General features: G+C 55.0%; 1 protein-coding gene across 2 annotated transcripts in view; it reads left to right on the forward strand.

Annotated features, from left to right (window-relative positions):
• Positions 1-238: 238 nt before the first annotated feature.
• Positions 239-19381, forward strand: part of FAM135B (family with sequence similarity 135 member B) — a 162232-nt gene continuing 143089 nt past the window's right edge. Inside the window, exon 1 of one of the 2 annotated variants that reach the window (XM_054691958.1) lies at positions 239-265. The gene's annotated coding sequence lies outside the window, so the exon portion shown is untranslated. Of the gene's footprint in view, positions 266-3507; positions 3524-19381 lie in introns of those variants that run through there. The other variant, XM_054691959.1, reaches the window with a different exon arrangement.

Raw genomic sequence — 19381 nt, forward strand, 5'->3', positions numbered from 1 at the left:
GTTGCGCCGAGAGGGGGCAGCTGCGGAGTTCCGTCGCCATAGCAACCGCATCAGCACCGGCGGCGGCGGCGAGGGCTGCATCCGCTGGCTCCTCCTCCAGGCAGCCTCGTCGCGGGGACCCGGACCCAGCTTCGGTGCCGGTGCCGGGACTCCGCGGTCCGCCCACCGCCGAGCGGGGCCCGCGGCCGGGGGAGGCGACAGCGCAGCCGGCGCCCGGGAGCCAGCGCGGGTCCGAGGCGGCAGCCCTGCGGCGGGAGACAGGCAGGTGAGCGCGCCCCGGGTCAGCACCTGCAAAACTCTCCCCTCGGTGGCGGTGACGTTTCTGCGAGCGCGCTCGCTCGTCCGGCGGCTTCTGCCACTTCCCAGGGATTCCGCCGCGGACTGTGGCTTGTCTGCGTCTCCCCGTCTCTGTCTCTGTCCTCCAGCCTCGGGCACAGCTGGGCAGGTCTGGAGAGGCCAGGAGGGGAAGCCGCTGCGCGGGGTGGGGAGCGGCAGGGGTGGCTGTCGGGGTGGTCCCCGCACGCGTCCCGGGGGGTGGCGGCGGGGGGCGCACAGCCGGATCCCGGCCCGCGCATCGCCCAGCCGGCCGTGGGGCAGGTTTGCCCGGAGACCCTGATGGGGCGAAGCGGCCGTCGTAGCGCCTCTCTGTGATCCAGACTGACCTGGAGACTCATTCTCGCTGGGACTGGACTGGGCGCGGGGTGGGGGCGGCACTGCAGCTGAGCTCTGGCATGGAAAGGGGCGGGAGCGGGCACCTGCTCGTGGGCCGTGAAGTCAGCCCTAAGCCGGCGTGGAGGGGCTTTGGACAAGGGAAGGAGTAACTATTGCCGTCTTGGGAGCCGGGAGTTATTGCTGTCGGTCTTGGGGGTGGGGTGGGAATGGACACACTCTTGTAAACCATCCGTCAGGAATGCCCCCTCTTCTCCTCCTCATCTGGTTTCTACACCCCTGCCCCCTCCACGGCTGCCAGCAAAACAGGACGACGTAGAGGGTAATAACACCCTGCGTTCCCTTCGGCCCCCCCAGGGCCCCGGCCATTGGCCAGCTCTCCCACTTCAGACAGCCCGAGAATTCCGCTCCAGCTCTCCGTGTGAACTGGGGAGGCATTGTTTTCCATCGGGTTCTGGTGCTGAGATGCTGAGAGATGTGTCGGCGCCGCGAGGCACCTGGCTGTCCACCCGGAGTGACGACGGCCAGCCAAGTCTGCGGGCTAGAGACGGGGGCAGAGGCTTGGGCATGACGCCAAACCCAGGGCCCCAAAAGACAACACGAAGGGAGATCAAGTGAGGTGAGCAATTTGGGTCTAAAGGCTCTTGCATCTGGGTAAGTAGGTGTTTGGATAATTTCCAGGAGGGGCAACCATCGACTTTTAAAGGGATCGCCCTGTGCCCTGGCCTCAGGTGATCAGGCTAAGTCGGCCCCAGTTAAAAGACTGTGCTCTTTAATTGGGCTTTTAATTTATGCCGTAGTTATGGTGCCTGAGGGGATGTGATTTGGCCAGCATTTCATCTGGGATTCGTCTCATAATGAGGAAGATATTATTGTATCCCAGGCAGATGGGAAGGTGTAGAGAGAAGGGCACACGAGCTGGGAGTGAGGAGAGAGAGAATCTGAGCTCTGATCTCATCGTCTCCTGGCTGTGACCTTGACTTGCCCCCCCTGTCTGGAACTCCCTTCGCCCATCTGTAGAATGGGAGGCTGGCAATCCCCGCAGCTGCCCAGGCTCTTGCGGCGGCCCAGCGGGATGATGGTGAGGATGGAGCACCAGAACCCCATGGACCGAGAGGCTTTTCAAAGCCTACCATGCTGTGCAAGCCCAAGGAGTTGTCATCCTTTCCTGAAGAAGCTCCCTCCTTCCAGCCAGCAAATCACTACACAGACGTCAGCTATGAAAGGGAGTAGGAATACTGGACCGTGACTCACAGCTGAGACACAGTGGCCTGGCGCGAGGCACACGGACAAGCGTCAGGACGGCTTCCTCAGGGGAGCACGGCGGCCCTGCACCCTTGCTGGCGGATGCTGAAGGTCAGGGGCCTCACCCTCCAATGCAGCTCTCATCTGTTTGGGAACACTGGGCTGGGGCTGAGCAGTTTGTAGTGAAAACGAAAATGTGCACATGCTGGAGACTCCTCTGAGGGTCGCTTGGAGGGACACGTCGTGAGCCCCTGTGGGCACGATTCACCTCCCTGTGCCCCGGCGCTGTACGTCAGCTTCCCCGGAGGTTTGCCCGATCTGCCCCAACGTGTGCAGCTTGATTGAACTGCCGAGGCCGCTGTCATTTCTGGAAGAAATTAGGATGCTTGCACGCTGCTTCCTGCCCTTTCACACTCCTGCTTTTGCTCATGCCCCAGGGACCATTTGTCATTTCCCTTGCCCCTTGCCCTTGCCCCGGGGTGGGGGGAGTCTTCCGGATGGCTCCGCCATTTACCAGGGCGCACGGCGACGTCTGTGCTGTGTCGTGTGTCCCTGCTCGTACACACACCTCCTTCCTTTGGAGTTCATGCTTGCTGAGGGCAGAGGCCTTGCCTTGCAGCCACGGGGTGCCCAATGCCAGGGGTAGCACCTGCCAAGTGAGCGCTCCTGGCCAGCAGCTTTACCTGCAGCCGGGGACAGCACAGCAAGGTGCTGGCCCAGCCCCTCCCCGCTCAGCGTGCGGGCACGAGGGCTGCTCCTGGGCTATTGCCCGGTATTCAGGGGCCACCCACCCCCCATGCAGCAGAGGGCAGGGGGACAGGGACATCTGTTTCGTCCTCAGGTGCTCCTGCTTTTGCCAGTGGGGGCCGCAGGAGGACTACAGTCTAGTGGCGAATGGCCTTCATAGACATTCGATGGAAACCTCTGATGGGATATTTTAAACTTAACAGTATTTCTCTCCCATCCATTTCTTTCCTTGACTTCAGCTCCCATAAAATGGCAAAGTCCATAGATTAGACCAAAAGAACATAGATTTGAAACCTGGTTCTAACAGAACCTGCGACTGGGACACTTGATTGCCTTCCGCCTCAGTTTCCTCATTTGTAAAATGTGGGTGACGTTACCCATTTCGCGGAGATTGTTGTGTGTTCGGAGTCACTGAGTAGGCATGGAGTAAAAGTGGTTCATAAACTGTGAGACACTCTCCCCAAATACCTTCCTTCTTTTCCTTAATTATTTGTTTTTTTGTTCTGGAAAATGAACAACACGTCTATGTGAGATTACAGACGGCCAGAGGAGAGGAACTGTGCGTCCTGGCTCCTCTGCTAAAGCTCTCTGTGACCCTTCAGTGAGCCTCTTGCACAGGCCCCATCATGATGCCAGCCGCTTTTCAAGATGGGTCGGGAAGGCGCGCCTAAGGAGAGCTTGTGGTGGGCACTTACTGCGTGGTACCTGTAATTTCCAAATGATAGACATAATTATCAATAATAGTAGGTTCTAGAATTTTCCCTTTATCTCACCTACTTTCCTTGGCAGGGAGAAAGGTCTGGGGAAAGCGGAGATGGTAAAAAGAGTGAAATACCTCTGTTCAAGCAGGAATCATTTCTAGGTGAGACGAGTCGTCTTGGGGTGACAGCAGCAGGGGATGATCTCGGCATAGAGAGAGGCCCTGTGCATGGAGTGCCAGGACAGGAAGTCTGGCTCCTAGCATGCCTGGTGCCAAGCAGCATGTCCAAAGCAGAACCAACTCTGGGGAAGACAAGGACCCGCCCGAAAGCTGGGGGTCGGGCATGGAAATGGACAGGAACCAGCAAGGCACTGCTCCTTCTACGGGAGCAAAGAGAAGGGGCTTGGGACTGTACCATGGGGATGCTGCAAGGACAGTTCACAGAAGAGAAGGTCTGGGCTGAGAGGAGGTCTGCAGGGATTTTTATTTATTTTTCTATATTTTAAAAAGACTTATTTATTTATGCATACAAGAACTGGGGTACAGGCCAGAGGTGTGGGGGGTGAGAGGATTTACTGGAGACAGAGTGGGGAGCAGACCAGGCAGATCCACTGACACACACTGCTGAGGGGAGCAGCGGGGAGACAGGAGAGGTCTGCTGCACCTTGTGGGTCAGCTGGCCGGGGATTGAACTTGTGCTGCAGAGGCTGCTGATGGCTTCACAGTGCTGTGCTCAACCTCTTGCACCACCAGGGAGGCCTGCAGGGATTTTTAAATGAAGACGGGACTGGTCAGCAGGAGGAGGGAGGGCCTCCCGGTCCTGCAGGGAAGAGTTAACAGAGGATTGAGAGGATGGAGCAGGCAGGGCAGTGAAGGGGAAGAGGCTCCCTGTAGTTTGGGGGAGCAGAGGTGCGTGCCAGAGTTGCACGAGCAGACTAGGGTGCTTGTCCCCTGACCTGGAGGTCGTGGCAGCCACAGGAGGACTCGGGTTGGCCAGAACACAACCCGCAGGTGCGTTTGGATCAGAAAAGATGGCCACCGAGAAATACGATGTCCTCTTCGGTGCGCTGCGGAAAAGAGGTGCTTGAATTCAGGCAGTGAGCGTTGGGAGTGAGAAGACAGAGGTGATGGGCAGGAAGCAGGGACGGGGGATACGAAGGAGGGAAAGGAATAATTTCTTTCCCAAGAAATATCAACAGAACATTCTAGGGACTTTTGACCGTTGATCACGTCAAGAGGATGGAGGGTCGTGGCCGGCCCGAGGGCTTCTTCCCGCTCCTCCCACAGCCACTCTGGCTCAAGCCCCCTCATTGCTCATCTGGACGTATAAGCCAGGCTCCGAACTGAACCCCTGCCTGCATCTCTGCTCCCCACCATGTGCGCTGCACACAGCGGTTAGGAAACTGAAACTGAGTGTGAGGGGTCGAGGACCCGCAGCCCCTACCACGCAGCAGGCGTCAGCTGTCCAGCAGTGTCCCGGGCCCACCCTGCGCGGTAGCTCTCGCATCACTGAGCTCCGATCCCTTGGACCATCAGGTCCTCCCCTGCCCTCCCCCGGCCCCGGCGCCCACCCCTCCGCTCTCTGCTTCCGTGAGCTGGGCCACTGGAGGTGCCGCCTGCAGTGAGCTCATCCGGCGCTTGTCTTTCTGCGCCGTGATCTATCCCACTTAGCTGAGTGACCTCCAGGTACGTGCTTGCTGCCCCAGCGACAGGCGCTGGGCTCTTCACGCGGGGCGCTGTTCGACGGTGCGGCCGCACAGTCTCGTGTCTCTGCGTCGAGTGATGAGCACAGGCTGCTGGCTGTCTCGGCTGTGGCGAGAGGTGCTGTGGGTGGGAGCGCAGAGACCGCTGCCTGACCCGGATTCCAGTCCCTGTGGGTCACTTCCATGTTTTCTCTGGAAATATGTCTTTTCAATTTTTTTTTGCCTATCTTTAATTGGGTTCTTTATTTTTTATTTTTTGTTTCGAGGTGTCCTGAGTTGTATGATTTCCTTATCTATTTTAGAGATCAGTTATAATATAGTTCGTAATTGGTTCCTCCTGTTCTATAGGTCTCCTGCTCGTGCTGTCAGTTACTACCTCTGCCGGAGAGAGGCCTTTTAGCTGGATGTCTTCCCTCCTGTTTACTTTTTGCTTTTATTACCTGTGCTTTTGGCGCCGTAACCAAAGAAATGTCAAGGGACTTTTTCCCTATGTTCGCTTCAAGGAGTTTTGGTCTTACATTTAAGTCTTTAATTCATTGGAGTTTATTTTGTGTGTGGTGTGTGTGGCTGTCCAGTTTTGCCAACCCCGTTTATGGATGAAACTGTCCTTTCTCCGTTGTATGTATCTGACACTCTTGTCAATGAGCAGTTGACCATTTACGTGTGGATTTGCTCCTGGACTCTCTGTTCTGTTCTATTGGCCTGTGTATCTGTTTTTATGCCAGTACCATACTGTTTTGGTTGCAGTAGATTTATGAGATAATTTGAAATCAGGGACTGGGTTTATGTTATGCCTCTAGTTTTGCTTGGCGGTGGGGGTTTTAAGCTCGGGATGACAGCTGCAAATATGCATCGGATGCTGCCTTCAGCTTAGAGAATGCAGTAGGGGAAGGGTGGGCCTCACAGAGACCAGACGGGAGGCGACTGCAGGACATCCATGATATGCGAAGCAGAGGACCCTGGCCAAGGTAAAGGTTGTAGGGATGAAGACAGGACAGCAGACTGGAGAAATATTAGGGGGGAAGAGTTTGGGGCATGTTGGATGACTCAACACAGCGCATCTTAAAGTGGAGACGTATCAAGGATGACTCTTGGCTTCCTGACTTGGCTGATGGATCGGCCTGTTCACTGGCCTCGGGACACAGGGGACAGATAGTTCTCAAGGGGACATTATAAGTTCTGTTTTGAAATAAGTCGCTTCCAAGACTCTGAGGACACCCAAGCATGTGTTAGATAGTTAGAGATATCAGTTAAGCTTAGACAAGAATCTTGACTGAACCTGTAGACCTGGAGAGCCGTGAGAACAGGGATGTTAATCAGGAGCAGGGGATACAGGGATCACCCAAGGGAAGGCTCTAGAGTAAGCAATTAAAATGTCCTTCTAGACTCACGTGGTCTAGACCACCCCCCGGGCAAAACATGGAACAAAAACACATACTGTTTCGCTTCCACAGGCCCTAGGGACGTGTCCTGGGCCCCACACTGCCGCTCGGATACGGCGCCCCAAGTTCCCATGGCTCATCCTTTCCGCTCATCCCCGCCTTTTCTTCATGGGGGCCTCCCCAGACCCCCGAGTCAAACAGCCCCTCTCGTCTCCTGCTGCAGATCTGCTTCACTTTCCTCCATAGCGTCCCTCACTTACCACTCTTGGAGATTTTGCTACGGACGCGTTTGTCCCCTTTTCATTGTCACCTCGATGGCAGGTCCGTGGTGCAGGGACTTTGCCATGTTTATATCTGCGCCCAACACTTGGGAGAATTCCTGCCGCCCAACGCACACGCTGCCGACACCCCTCACCACACATCCGGAAGGGGAACAGCATGTTCTTCCTCGTCTAGGGGCACGCAGCAGAGCCCCACTGAGAGGCCACTCAGGGCCCCCGGGTGATGCTCACGGGAGTGGATTCGCTCCCCCTGGAGGGAGACACACTTGAGGGGAGCCAGGCGTGGGCTGGGATCCTAGTTCTGGCTCGAGTGCTGATTTGTATTTTTTTTCTGGGACTGTACAAGTTTGAAAACTGCACATCTGGCTTCCGGGGCCCTCCATCCAGACAGACCAGCTTGGGTGGTCGCCTCTACTCTGCCAGCTGCCGGCCAGATGGCCCTGCTCTGCCCCTGGGCCCGACCCCTGTCCTGGTCTAGCAGGGAACATCTCACCTCCTGAGGTGGGGTTGTGGGTAGCTTTTGTGCAGGTGACTGATGGAGGGGGTGCCCTGGGCGGCAACCTCAGAGGGGTGAGGAGCAAGGAAATACAGGAAGGAGACAGGGAAGAAGCCATGTGGCCTGTGGGGGTTCAACTGACCTCACAGGCTGCCCAGGGGCACACTTGGCCCACCAGTTCTCCACCTGGGGGCCGGTCACTGCCAGGGTTCTGCCTCTGGGGCACAGCCTATCACTGAGGGCGGACAGAGCAGCCAGCACAGCAGCTGGGTGACAGGCTCATGGCCTGGTGGAGCGGCTCAGGGGCACCCACAGCCCTGCACACTGACTGACATTTCCAGCACAGCACCCTGATCTTCCTTTGTGGCAAACGAATTTCTCAAGTTGACTCTTTGAGGTGCATGACATTCAGCACCTTTCCACTGATCTGCTCAGAATGTCTGAGGTCTGAGGGTCATAAAGGCACAGCATCAAAGGGGTCTCCCTCAACTTTGTAATGCTTGGAACCCAAGGGCCCTGTGGGGCCACACGTTTGCCTGCCCCCCTCTTAAAGCATCACAGTCGGGGCAAAATGCAGTGGGTGCGGGCCGCTCTGCTACCATCAGCCTGGCCAGCCACAGCCCGGCCTCTGCTCCCACCCGCATCCCACCCTGGCCTCGTCGTGCAGTCCTTCTGCACCTGCACCTTGGCGCTCCTCACCCCCTAAGTCTTGCCCTTATCTTGGAGGCCTTCCAGGTCCACCCAGTAAGCCCCGCAGCACCTTGACCGTGCCCTCCGAGCTCGGCCGCTCTGTCCCTCACCCCACCAGCTACACTCTCACACACAGCATAGTGACAGCAGTGCCCCCTTATCCACGGGGGGTACTTTCCAAGCCCCCCGGAATGCCTGAAACTGGATAACACCAGACCCTCTATCTACTAATCCGTCCTACACTTACATAGCTATGATAAGGTTTAATTTATAAATTAGGCACAATAAGATGCCAATTGCTGTAACTAATAATAAGATAGAAGAGTTATCACAACTGCCGTAACAAAAGCATATTCTCTCACTCGCAATATATCTTATTGCACATAATATTCTCAGGCTGCAGTTGACCCCGGCCAACTTAAATCACGCGAAGAGAAGCCTCAGAGAAGAGGCTGCTGTATCCCAAACAATGCCTTGAACACAGCCTCCTCCCCGAGCTCGCTCGTGGAAATTTTCCATTATTGGCACTCTCAGATTTCATGGGATCCTCTGACCGACAATCTCCTCTTTCTTTCGATTTATTGGCCTTTTTTTTCTGTGCTGTAACGTCCCTCTGTGCTCCGCTATGGGGTCTTTGGAATGCAATCCTCTTGCCCATAACCTGGCTGCCGTCGAGAATTCTCTCTGGGAAATTGCTTGTTACTTTAATTGCATTGACCTTAGTTTCTTCAGCTCTACGAGCATGATGGTAGGCAAGCCGTAAGGAGGGTTTAATGAACATTAAATGAAAAGCTAAAATGACTTAAAAAATCTGTTGTAACGCTTGACACACAGTAGGTGGTTAATCAGTTTTCATTCTCACTGAAGCCTCCTATCAGCTAAGACCAAGGGTGGATGAATGTATCCAAGGCTGGAGGAAGCTGGCGCTCCAGGCAAGGACCCTCTCTGAGGGCTGAGCCAGGGAGATGTGTTGGGTGGAACCTGAGGATCCCGAGTGAAGAAACTCTGGAGGTTTTCCTACCTGAGGGGTCTCTGAGGCCACCGTGGCGTGGTTCTCTGAGCAGTAACTTATGTTCAGGGTGTGACGGTGAGTCATCAAGGAAAAACTGAATTACAGTCTGTAAACTCTGCTGAAATAAAGCAGGGGAGTATAATTTCTAAAATAAGTTCCATCACAATTGCTAAAATTAAATATAAAAGTATTTGCTGTTTAAAGGGCTCCGTAGAAGTTATTTGGAAAATTATTGCCCAAGCTCCCATCGCCTTCGCCGAGATGGGCCTGCAGGGAAGAGCGGATAAGGGAATGGGAGGTTTTTGTGAAACCTTGTGATTTTAAATCAGAACATAAAATGCACTGAGGAATAAATTGCCATTTTTAGTTTGTTTAAAGGAAATGTTTAAAGATAAGATTACCCTGGGAATCTCGTGTCCAAGTTAGAATTCATTAAGCCTCATATTGTAACGCGGAGACTTGTGTTGGCCTTTGGGGATAATAAAATGAATGTTAATATAATTGCTTCTGAATAATAGAATGAGATTTCTTTGGTTTCTTGTGCCCCCTCTTTCCAAAAGTCCATGGATATTGGAGACAAAGAAGGATCATAAATCACCTGTAAGTGACAGGTTGGAGAGGAATGCTGTGGATGCGCAGGGGAGGCGAAAGGGAAGCTCTTTCCACGCACCTACTGTGTAGAGGGGAGACTAGACCAGTGAGTGCGTTCCCTGGCGGCACTGCCGTCCGCCCCTTTTCTTTGTTTAGTGGAGGTAACAGCTTATAGCACCGTGTGCGTTTAAGGCACGAGGCCCAGGGCTCACACCTCAGCGAGTTGTGCCCCCACAGCGCCCACCTCTCTCTTTTTTTTTTAAGATTTTTTTTTAATTTATGCATACAAGAGCTGGGGTACAGGCCAGAGGTACAGGAGCTGAAAGGACTCACCAGAGACAGAGTGGGGAGCAGAACAAGCGGATCCACTGAAATCCACTGCTGATGGCAGCAGCGGGGAGACAGGAGGGGTCTGCTGTGCCCTGTGGGTAGCTCCCTGGAGGGGATGGAACTCGTGCTGCAGTGGTTGTGGATGGCTTCACAGTGCTAAGACTTAACCCCTTACACCACCAGGGAGGCCCATTCTCTTGTCTTCCTATTTAAGGCTGCAGAGACTGAGGCACAAAGCGGGGGTGGTGTTCGCTCCCAGCCCCACAGCTAGCAGACGGTGAAGCCCAAGCCTGACCCCTATTAGTCTGACCCCAAAGCTGCTTCCTCTCAGCTGCTGTGCCTTGTGAAGGGCATTTAACTCCAGCTACGGATCATAAAGACAAAACAAGATCAAGCCAAGACCTTTGCTGTTTAGCTACCAGCTGCTGGAATCTGAGGAAGTGGTTGTGCTTCTGTTCCACTCCAATGTGAGGGGTGTGAGTTCACTCCGTGCGCCCAGCCTGGTGACACTGGGATGTGCACGGACACTTACCCACAGGTCTGCTTGGAAAGACCCTTTACAGGGGCCTTCCTGGTGGCGCAGGGGTTAAGCACAGCACTGTTCCCTACTCTGTCTCTGGTGAATCCTCTCACACCCCTGCACCTCTGGCCTGTACCCCCGTTCTTGTAGGCTTAAATAAATAAATCTTTATACATATAAAAGAAAGACACCTTTATAGGCTTGGGAGCCTGCTTAGGTGAAAACCAATCACCAGGCAATCTGTGTCCTCCCTAGTTGTTGACACAAGCAGTCAAAACCTTCGCGTTCACCTTTCGACTTTATTGACTATTTTCATCTAAAGTGAAAGAAATTGAGTCATTCACTGAAATTACCCATCTGTCTTTTCTGAGTGTTGCCCCCAGGATAATTTTATTCAAAACCCAGTGGTGACCATACGTGTCTGGGATGTTATACATCAAACCTTAAGATCAATGGGTTTTTTCAAGCTGCATCTCATTTTAAGTTAAAAGTGAGTCTGCGTTGGCGTCCGGGGGGCCCTGTGCTGGGGGGCTTGTCTGCAGCCAAGGCCAGTGGAGGAGCTCGTCGGGTTGGGAGTTTTGATACAGGTGCTTTTGGGGTTCCTGATTACGGCTGCCGGGGAGAGGCCAGGCGAGGTGTTTCCAAAGAGGGGGCTGGTTTTTGCCAGTGTGCAGTTGTCCCTCGCCCCACACCCCTTCCTTGGGGCAAGCTTGTGGTGATTCAGAGTCACCTCGCAGCATCTCTTTTGAGAAGCTTCCCCGGCTCCTCTGGGGGCTGAACCCCTGTCCTATCCGACCTCCCACAGGAGCTGGGCTTAGCGGGACCACAGCAAGGAACCGTGGGAGGCTGTGGAGTCTGCAGGTTGCACTTGGCTCAAATTCTAGCTCTGCGGCTGGTCCGCTGTGTGCCGCGGGACATTGCTCAAACTCTCTGAAGTTTAAGTTCTTCATTTATAAAATAGGGATTAAAAACAAGTACCTCGGGTGGATTTTCATGAGGACTAAAGAATAAGCAGGATCATTTGAATGTGTCTGGCCCAGAACAAGACGTGGGAACGTTCCTTCTGCACTTTAAATGTTGACTCAAGCGCTTCCCTCTCTGGGGACAGCGAGTATTTCTCAACTTTTTACTCATGGTGGCTGAAACACACTCTTATCCATTCATTGACCCAAAAGTCATTGAAGCTTCTAAATCTAGGCATCTCTTGACGTGGTTTTGTAGGAAAATAAAGTTGTCACTGAATGGATGGATGGTGGGGCGGGTTATGGATGGAGGGTGAACACCAGGTGGATGTGTGGGTGGTGGGGTGGGTGGGTGGGTGGGTGGGTGGATGGCAGGGTGTAAAAGTATGCTTTTTTAGGGCATCCCATTTGATGGTGACAATGTCAAGGAAGGCATCCAGTGTGACTATCTAGGAGGACAAATCTGATGCCAGATCACTGGACTTAATCCCGGCTCTGCTGCTGATCTCAGTCAAGTCTTTTAACCTGTCTAGGCCTAATTTCTTTCATCAAAAATGAGAAAAAGGACCTCCCTGGTGGAACAGGGGTTAAAGTCTCAGTGCTATCAAGCTATAGCCAGCCAGTGCAGCATGAGTTCGATCCCTGGCCAGGTAGCTGACCCACATGGCGCAGCAGACCTCTCCTGTCACCCGCTGCTCCCCTCAGCAGTGTGTTTCAGTCAGTTTGCCTGTTCTGCTCCCAGCTCTGTCTCTGCTGAATCCTCTAACCCACTTCCTGCATCTCTGGCCTGTACCCCAGCTCTTGTATCCATAAATAAAATAAGCCTTTAAGATAATAATAATAATAATAATAATAATAATAATAATAATATAATAATATGCCTACTTAATGGGGTGTGTTGAGAATTAAATGAGTTGGTTTGTTACGAACCTTTCAGCAGTGACCACATGTTGCAAATGCACAGGCCCAAGCTGGTATTCCTGGGCAGTCTGGGGTGGCTGCACGGCACGTAGGGGCCCAGGCCGCTGGTTAGATTTGATTGCACATGTCAGGATGAGGACGGCAGCGCATCACCCGCGGCTGGGGTCCCCCAGGCGAGTGGGTGGGCTCTGGACGGCTCGGCACTCACCTGTAAGGCAGGGTGGAGGTGCTCTTCTCCCGGAGCTCTGGGAGCGGCTAGGATGGAGGGCGCCCCGAGCAGGCTTGTGGGCCCTTCTGGCCACGGACCCCACATGCCTCTGCCTCTTTCTCCCTCCACACCTTCTCCGCACCACACAGGCACGCCACACCTTGGAAAACAAGGAGCCCCAGGCATCCGGCCCCCTTAACAGCTGCGTTGTTCGCCTGGCCCATTCTGGCCAGGTTCTGCCAGCAAATGGGTCCACTGAGCCTCAGGGGGCTCCTGCCCCAGGGGCTCCTGTGCTCAGGAACGCGCATCTAGAGCGGCCCCCAGCCCTGCTCGGGCGAGCTCCGGCCACACCGCAGGAGTCTGTGGCGGGAATACTGGGTGCACGGAGCTGCCCTTGCGTGGGTTGTCTGGGCTGGGGTGCGGTGGCCTGTGTGGTTTAGAGTCATTTCACTCACCCATCGAGCGTTCCTGCACACCTGCTCGGGCCACACCTGCGTCGAGGCTGCTGCAATACCACCTGCGGCCCCAGGAGACCCAGCAGGCGCTGCTCTTGACCCCTATATCCCGCTCCCATGTGGCCCTTGCGTTCCTGTACTGCGGCTGTGAGGTGCTGTGCTTCAGGGTGCCGTTCCCAAGTGCTGGCAGGCACCCTGGAGGGAGGGAGGGAGGCCCTGTGGGTCTTCTTAATCTCGGCCAGACATGCGGCCTCACGGAACAGCCAGAGCACACCTGGCATGTGGCACCTGTTTGTTGCATGTCGTCCGGTGTCTGCTGGAGTTACGTGCCATGCTGGCTTAGGGTTATCTCTGCTGCGAGATTAGGAACAGCGGGGAGATGATCAAAGCTTTTGAAGTTCGACGTGCTGACTTCGATGCTCCCTCCACTCCGCCGAGTGTGTGCTAAGGTGGGGTGGCTGCGCCTGGCTTTCGAGTGACAGAGGAGGGGCAGAGGGCTAAATAAATAAAGGGCAAGGAATCCTCTAATGCTGGAGCAAAGCTGCCCGGGCGCTTGCTGGAAGCTCAGGGAGGAAGGCTTCGCAGAGGCAGTGGTGGTGCCCGAGCCTCGGGTCAGCAATGGGCCCAGCTTGTTTCCCAGTGCGGGTTTGTGTGGTGCCAGCAGGCACGGGCAGGTTCTCTACGGACCCGGGCAGACGGGTGAAGGACAGTCCTGGAGCCCTCGGTGGCTTTTCAGGCTTTTAATGATCTTTCTGCACCATTTGTAGTGAGGCAGCCAGGGACGGCAGGCATTGGGGGGCTGGGAGTCCCAGAGGTGGGCAGGCCTCCCAGCCCCTGGCAGGATCTTTACTCTCTCGTAGCCCTTCGCTGCCGCCCGGTCCTCTGCCCCTCTGTCCTCTGTGACGCCGCCCTGATATGCTCAGCTCCAGGCCCATCTGCGCCCACTCACACAGGCCCACACCACAATCCGGGTGTCAGCATCAGGCCCGCAGCCCCGCGCCCGCGCTCCCAAGCGCCTCCTGCATTGAAGGCCACAGGTGATAGCCGCAGAGGCCAGCGGCGTACAAGCCTGAGCCTCTTCATTTACCCCACACGTGGGCCACTGTCGTAGGGCAGATCTTGCAACCACGGCCCTCCTGAGGGATGCAGAGTGCAAAGAAATAGGCACATGAACAGATGATGATAATACAGAGCAAGGAAAACGCATGGGGGTGTCGGAGCCACATGAAGGGCACCCACCCAGTAGGGGACACGGTGGGGCGAGTCCCGGAGCAGGTGACAGTGGAGCTCGCTGAAGGCAGGGGTGCGAGGAGGCAGCATGCTACTGCAAAGGGAAATCAGTTGGCTCCTCCGGAGTAGGGTAGACAGTGGGTGAAGTGAGGCTCAAAAGGGAGGCAAGGCCCTGCCCCGGGTCTTCTTAATCCAAACAGACATGCGGCCTCACAGAACAGCCAGAGCACACTGGGCACCGGCCTGCCAGGGAACCAGGCGCTCCTCGTCAGCACAGGCCTGGCAGCAACCAGGAGCAGACGCACAGTGCAAAGGGGAGTCACACTCACGGGTATGCACCCAAGCTGAAGGCCTCAGCCTTCCAGGCGCCCTTGACCCCCCATAACAACGCAGAATAATTTCACTGTCCTGGAACTTCTCTCTGTTGCACCTTTCTGTGCATCCCCCCACCCCCACCCCACCCTGGCAACCATCGAGCTTTATTCTGTCTCAATGGCTTTGCCGAATGTGCAATAGCTGGACCCAGAATGTGCAATAGCTGGACTCAGGTGGTGTCCACACCGCCTTCCCAGGCCGGCGTCTTTCACTCAGTCATGCGTGTTGGCGTGTCCCCATGTGCTCACGTCATAAGGGATGGAACCTTCTCAGCATATTGGCAACAGGGGAAGAATCATCAGACCGAATCCTCACGCTCGCGCTCTCAGATCTACTGGTGGAGTCACATGATACATCCATTAAAAATGAGCATGTTGGGCCTCCCCGGTGGCGCAGCGGTTGAGCGCTGGGTTGCAAAGCTGCCCGCAGCCTCTGCAGCGCCGGTTCGATCCCCGGCTGCTCCCCGGCCACCGGAGGAGGGTCCCACATGGCACGCAGACCTCTTCTGCCGCCCGCTGCTCCCCTCAGCGGTGTACTTTGGTCCTTCTGCCTGTTCTGTTCCCCGCTCTGGCTCTGGTGAATTCTCTCACCCTCCCGCGCTTCTGACTATACCCAGTGCTTTTATAAATCAATCAATCTTAAAAAAAAAATGAGCATGTTTGCAGCAAAGCGAGCCATGGTTGGGGGGAGGCAGAGGTGCCAGCTTGGACCAGGAGGCCAGGATGGGCCTGTCTAGTGTGAGATCATCTGAGCAAAGGCCTGAAGAAGGCAGGAGGCCAGCTGAGTGCCTGCCATGCGGAGCCTCGTCCCCAGATCGGAGGCCGGGATGCTCAAGGGGGCGTCGTTCCTACCTGCCCAGCCCCCACGAGCTCGCATCTTCACACCTCGAGTGCATACAGTAAACTCCCCCGATGGCACCCCTCATTGCTGGCCTCGTGGCTCCCTGTCTTGGGGGACAGGGTGGAGTAGTGTCCTCATTTTGCAGGAGAGGAAGTTCGAGTCAGGGTCACTTGCCCAAGGTCACACGGCTCGTGCCTGATGGAACAGGGGGGCATTCGGGGCAGTTCCCCAAAGTGCCTCCTCTCTGCTCCGCCGTCTACACCGCCCTCCACAAACCACCGGCAGCTCCTCCACTGAGTCTCCACAGGGCGATCGCAACTCTTTCCGCCCAAGGTTTTATTTGTTTTTCGTCGACTGGCTGACTTTTCATAATGGTTTCGCAAAGCTCAGAGGAAATCACTGAATCTATTTAAAGTTTTGCCCAAGACCAGTTGGTAAAGTCAAATGCAGCCCGACCTACTGATTTCTACGTATGGAGCAAGGCAAGCCGGCCCGGGGCCTCTCTGTGGAGCTGCGTCCCCAGAGACGGCCTGCGCGGGAGGCGGAGGGAGCTCCTTCTCTTTAGAGTTTCGTGCACCTTTCCACGACGCTCAGGCTGAATTAAAGCTGTGAAATTACAGTTGAATAGAAAGGAGCCTTCTCCTCCCCTCTCGCTCTCGTGTATATCGGTAGTTTAAAAAAAGAAATAATCCAAAAATATCTACCAACGGGTGGAGAAAATCGCTGTGTTCCTTTGTTCTCACTGTGGCTCTGAATCCCGGGCTGAGGTCCTGACTCCTGGCCGGGGTCTGCAGGGCGAGGCCCGAGCACCTGCCCTCGGGGGCCAGAGTCTTTGGGAGGTGGCGAGGAGCAGGCCCTCACCCCCCAGGCGCGGCCTCCGTCCCGCGGTGTCGTTGCTGTGGCGAGCGTGGAGGTCCCTCACCTCGGAGAGGGAGCGGCTGCGAGTTCAGAGCTGTGCGGTGCCCGTTTCCACGCAGGCCGGGGCCGCTCAGGAAGGAGCAGTGCAGGCGCCGGGGACGCAGGGGGTCTGCCTCCTACGAGGCTGCGGAGGGCCCGCGGGGGGCCTCATCCTGCAGGCACCAGGGGTCCTCGCGAGGCTTTTTAAGTTAGAAGGTTGACACCAAAATATCTTTGGTTATTCTTCTTTATTATCGTGGCAGTGAGGGTGCGGCTGTACGGCGCATGGGTCATGCTGGCCGTTAGGTCGGTGCTTCTTAACCTGAGAGTTCCAGATTCTCCCCCCGAAGCCTCTCCCTGTTAATGCAAAGCTGTGCGGCGTCACGGGAGGAGCCGGCCACGCGATCTCACGTTTTGTTGACCAAAAGGTGAAAGCGTTTCCAGATGAGCATTTCCTTCGCTGCAGCTTATTCTTGTTTTTCCGGAATGGGTAACTCGCGTCAGCAGCTGTGCTCCTGCTGAGCTGTGTCCATGGGCTGCATCCCGGCCACAGGGGCGCCCCGACCTCCGCTTGGGGGTGCCAGGAGGCAGGAGCTCATGCAGTGCTCACCCTACTGGCCACGGGGGCGACACCCCAGCCCAGCCCAGCCCAGCCCAGCGTCAGAGTGTGGCGCCCTCAGCTGGGGGAAAACACACACACACACCCCACGCACACAGACACACTCACACAGGCTCACCCCCCCCCCCGGGGCCTGCACTGTGTCCCCTTCCCGCTCCCGCTCTCTGTCCTGTCCCACACTGTCCACCTTCACGAGGCCCTCTGACCTCTCTGTCCCTCTCCCCTCCCGCCGTGCAGGTCCAGGCCCAGGCGCCAAGCGCTGCCCGCTCCCTCCTCAGGACCCGGAGGCGTCTCTGCCGGCTCCTGCCCCGACGCCCCCACCCGTCTCACACCGTCCTGCTCCCCTGTGGCGTGTGTGAGGGATCACGTGGAGTGTGACGGGCGTCAGGAGTGGGGGCCCCTGATGAGGCAGTTGCGTGTCCTCACCTGTCCTTTCAGCTCCCCGTGACAGTCTGTCACTCCCAGGCCCGGACGCGCGCTGCGGGTGAGAGCATTTAGTTTTAATTAAACAGCCCTTCCAGAGTGAACAAGTGACTTTAAAACATTCCTGCAAGGAAATCACAGATTGAAGACAATGCTGATAATTAAAATAGCATGAAATTCAACTGAAAGCTTTTTCTAGCCACCCTGCAAGCTAAAAAAGCACAATTGTTCTAATTAAATCATATACTCCATTGAAAAAGTAATATCAAGACCATCTGAAGTAGAGATTTACTCTTACCCGTATCCATGGTGAGCTCTGGCCTCCAGATACCCCGAGAGCCGAGGATAGTTAATGTGTGAATATAAAACGTGCATGTGTGTGCCTATGTGTGTATCCATGTGCATGCGTGTGCCTGTGCATGTGTGTGTGGTTCTTGTCTAGAAAACACTGCACAAAAGCTGTGTGTTTTCTCCTGTCGTGGGGCTTCTGCCTGAGATACAATTCTTTCTACGTATGTCTTTCAGATTTCAGCTCCAGCATTCTAGCCTTCACGGCGTTGTCTTTAAGTTTCACATTTATTTCTGCCATTGTTTTATCACTCCCTCATTTGCCTGCATGCTCCATGTGAAAGAGGCCATGGCTGCTCTGGCTGACCGCTGGCACCAGCCTCTGCCGCCAGCCACCTCCTAGGTGTTGACTTACCTAGAGAATGAATTAATCTCTACAGACTACTGGCTGCATTGCAGATGGGGTTATATTTCCCACTTATGCGACCACTTATACAATATGCCTGGAACTCTGTCACTCAAGCCTGTTAAAAAGCAGGTGGAGGGGGGCCTCCCTGGTGGCGCAGGAGGTGAGCACAGCGCTGTGAAGCTGTCCGCAGCCTCTGCAGTGCCGGTTCGATCCCTGCTGGCCTTGGAGCAACCCACATGGTGAGCAGACCTCTCCTGTCTCGCCTGCTGCTCCCCTCAGCAGTGTATTTGTCAGTCAGCCTGTTCTGCTCCCCACTCTGTCTCTGGTGGATCCTCTCACTCCACGCACCTCTGGCCTACACCCTAGCTCTTATATGCATAAATAATAAATATCAAAAAAAAAAAAAGCAGGTGGAAAGAATCTCAGGCCTTCTTGCCCTAGTGCCCTTGGGTAGCATTAGGATGTAGATGCAAAGAGGTGAGATCTGCTCATTCCAGCCGTGTGTCTATCCTGCCTTGCCACTTGCTTCAGGACATAAAAAGTTTTATGATCGATCAAGGAATAGCTCATGCTTGAAGGTCTAGGCCAGAGGCCTCTGTATCTGTCTTCTGATCACAAGACAAGTTCGTTGTCTGATTGTCATAGTGAGTTGGAGGCTTTCTTGCTTCTCTGACATTTTCTTCCTCTTGTTCTCCCAATACCAAGGTGTGTGGGGCTTGTGCGCCTTGCAGATGGATGTGTCCTGCTCAGGAGCCTGATGGAACCTGGTCCCCGTGTTGAGTCAGCTGCTGACTTGCTGCTTGGTCTGTTCAGGGAGGTGCCAAGTGACTAGTTGCCTGTAGAAAAGTCACTTGTCTCCCCTCTCCTAGGTCTGCTTTTTCCAGTTCCTTCCCAATCCTTTATCTTTGAGTTCTGCAATTCCAGGAACATGATTACATTTTGCTTTCTTTACTTCTTTCTGACATGGGGAAACTATTTTAATTATAGTTGAAACTATTTTTTAAGTTTTATTTTTATTTATTTATGCATAGAAGAACTGGGGTGCAGGCCAGAGGTGCAGGGGGTGGGTGAGAGGGTCATCAGAGACCAGGTGGGGAACAGAACAGGCAGATTGACCAAAATCCACTGCTGGGGGGAGCAGCGGGAAGACAGGAGAGGTCTTCTGCACCATGTGGGTCAGCTCCCTGGCTGGGGATCGAACTCAGGCCATAGTGGCTGGTGATAGCACTGAGACAACCCCTGCATCACCAGGGAGGCCCCAAAAGTTGAAAAATTTTATCAAAATATTTAAGTTTGGAGTTTAAGAAGTGGCTTCATTGGAGGATTGAGTGGCCTTTGGTGGCGAGTGTGGTGTGATCACATACATCTGAAGAGGTGAGCCTATACCC

The sequence above is a fragment of the Talpa occidentalis genome, unplaced genomic scaffold (genome assembly GCF_014898055.3).
Source record: "Talpa occidentalis isolate TD23 unplaced genomic scaffold, MPIMG_talOcc4v2.1, whole genome shotgun sequence".
In the NCBI taxonomy this organism is placed as follows: Eukaryota; Metazoa; Chordata; class Mammalia; order Eulipotyphla; family Talpidae; genus Talpa; species Talpa occidentalis.